Raw genomic sequence first — 2,819 nt, 5'->3', positions numbered from 1 at the left:
TGCGTCCGTGTGTGTGCACGTACACGTGAGTGCGTGCGTGCGTGCGTGCGTGTGTGCGCGCGTGTGCGTGTGCACGTAGACGTGCGTTCGTGCGTGCGTGCGTGCGTGCGTGCGTGTGCACGTAGACGTGCGTGCGTGCGTGCGTGCGTGTGCACGTACACGTTCGTGCATGAGTGTGTGCGTGCGTGTGCACGTACACGTACGTGCGTGCGTGCGTGCGTGCGTTCGTGTGTGTGTGCGTACACGTGCGTGCGTGTGTGCGAGCGTGTGCATGTGCACGTAGACGTGCGTGCGTGCGTGCGTGCATGTGCACGTACACGTGCGTGCATGAGTGTGTGCGTGCGTGTGCACGTACACGTGCGTGCGTGCGTGCGTGCGTGCGTGCGTGTGAACTTACTCGTGCGTGCATGCGTGCGTGCGTCCGTGTGTGTGCACGTACACGTGCGTGCGTGCGTGCGTGCGCGCGTGTGCCCGTACACGTTCGTGCGTGCGTGCGTGCGTGCGTGCGTGTGCAGGTACACGTGTGTGCATGTGTGCGTGCGTGCGTGCTCTCTGGATTGAAACAAACTAGATTCTGTGGCTAAACAGGCGCAGAAGATTGATTGTGTGGGTGCTGATCCTTATGCAATATGTAGGTCAGAGTTTAAATCTGTCCTGGATTGTGAGAGTAAAGAGCTTCCAGATGTCGGGAGAATTGGTCACCAACCACACATGCAATGTTATGATGTAAATAACCACTTCATATCAGGTAGGTGATCAAATGTCAGTCAAGTGACACACATGTACATACATTCCCATGACTGGTTCTCTCAGATGAGAAAGCCCCCTAGACCTTATCAACATTAACATAGGCTCATTTTGATGAGATTATTACAGATGTACATATGTAGGACCATTGAAATAACTGTCAGTGCTCACTGATAACTTACTTTACTTAGTTCCTCCCAGATCGACTGTTGAGTGCATTGGGCAAAAAGCCGTGTAAGTCGGTGTAACAGTACAGAACAGAGCACTTTTCCTTGGGGTGAGAGCAGCGTGATACTATAACTTTGTTGTACTTAATTGTCAAACATCACTCATCAGTATGCCAGTAGGCTAACTTACACATAAACGTAGACTCTGGCTATGAGACCATATTGATCTAATAACAAAAGTGGTTCTTCTGTAATTCTACTACTTGTAATAATTTACTATAGTAGCATATAGGCATACCACATTGTGAGTAATCATTTTAATTAATTTTTTTTATCATTACCAGCTATTACAAAGATTCTGCAGCAGTTTAAATTATTCCCTTGATGCATTTTATTCTCCTAGGTGCTGCATTCCCAAAGGCTTTCGGATGAACCGTTGCAAGTGTGGGTGATTTGTGAGAAGGATGGAGGTGTTGTATGCGGCCACTGTAACTGCATGGCAGGGCTTGGGGAGACATGCTCCCATGTAGCTGCGACACTCTTTGCCATTGACAGTGGTAAGTAATAATTAAACTTGACAGAATTTCTGTGATAGCAAGTAAAAACCAACTTAAACATGCAAGGGGGTTGGCTATATTTTTAGATATATTTTGGTTTATTTACTCATGAAGAAACTAATCACTCATGTGACAGGCCACGGTATATATAGAGGGTTCTGCCCAGGATTTTTTAGTGCCGGGCGCCTCCAGTTGCGACGAAGTCGGAAGATCCAATCCAGAGAAGAGACCGGATACCAGAGAAGCGTCGCCTGAGAGGTGTTGATCCTGCCCGCTAAGCGCTGCTAAATAGACTTACAATATGCTCAAATGCCTTAGAGCAAACAGAATTAAGTCAAAGATAATTGGGCGAGAATTTTAAGCATGGGAAGATCCACCGCCTTTATAAAATAAACTAGGGTATTAAAGAGAGCATTTTTCCAACTGGATTCGAAAGGAAGATAACCTATACTATACTATACTAGTATACTGACTATTACTGTATCTAATGTGCCTGTGAGTCAGGTATAAATATAGTTGTACTTTTGTGATTAGATTAGCCCTCGGTCTCCAATGTGTAAAATACTTTTTCAGGGTGCCAGCACAACTGCGCGGTGTCAATGTCATGTCAGCGGTCAAGATAAAAGATTTCGAAATTCATTGTTGTTTTCAGGGTTCTGCAAGCTTTTTCATTATTGAATGGCGGGTGCTGCCTTTACGGTCCTAGTTGCAAATCGCCGAAGGAGGTTTGTGTGCTAGGGGGGTCCGGGGGCTATGATATTTAGCATGGCGGCTTGATATTTAGAGTGACGGGTACATTTTAGGATGGCGGGGCTCGACGATAGCCCTTGGACGACGGTGCTCTTGGAGAACCCTGGTTTTATGACAAACATGAATGCGTAAATATATATATTTTTAGGGATGTGCTATTATTTATGCACTTAGTGACTTACTATCACTAATGCTGATAGGGTCTATGTCTCCCTGGGTACTGCCGGAACAAACCCTGGGTACGGTCCAGTATACCGGAACGTACCCTGGTAGCTCCAAGAAACGGTATTGCTATGGTTAGAATACCGTAGACAAACCGTCGCACAGCCTGGTCGGGCTAGTACCCTGGTAACTATCTGATATGGTTAGGGTTAGGGTTAGGGTTAGGGAGTATACCAGGGTACGTTCCGGCAGTACCGCTGAAGGGGTAGTTGTCGTATCAGGTACTATAATAGTATTAATACTAAACAATCTAAAACTACCTCGGGTACATATATGTATACAGCTCGGTTCAAGGATAGAGAACATGGGTCCCAATAAAACCAATGTCATTTACATCAATATAAATATAATATTATATCAATATAATAGGTTAGGG

At 45.9% G+C, this 2,819-nt stretch overlaps 1 long non-coding RNA gene across 1 annotated transcript in view; it reads left to right on the top strand.

Annotated features, from left to right (window-relative positions):
• The first annotated feature begins 958 nt into the window (after positions 1-958).
• Positions 959-2,819, top strand: part of LOC106812821 — a 20,432-nt gene continuing 18,571 nt past the window's right edge. Inside the window, exons 1-2 of the long non-coding RNA XR_001394390.1 lie at positions 959-1,024; positions 1,318-1,475. This is a non-coding gene — a long non-coding RNA (uncharacterized LOC106812821). The remainder of the gene's footprint in view (positions 1,025-1,317; positions 1,476-2,819) is intronic.

This window comes from Priapulus caudatus, unplaced genomic scaffold (genome assembly GCF_000485595.1).
Source record: "Priapulus caudatus unplaced genomic scaffold, Priapulus_caudatus-5.0.1 Scaffold690, whole genome shotgun sequence".
Classification (NCBI taxonomy): Eukaryota; Metazoa; Priapulida; class Priapulimorpha; order Priapulimorphida; family Priapulidae; genus Priapulus; species Priapulus caudatus.
Note: the sequence above shows the minus strand (reverse complement) of the source record. Positions and strands in the feature narration are given on the sequence as shown.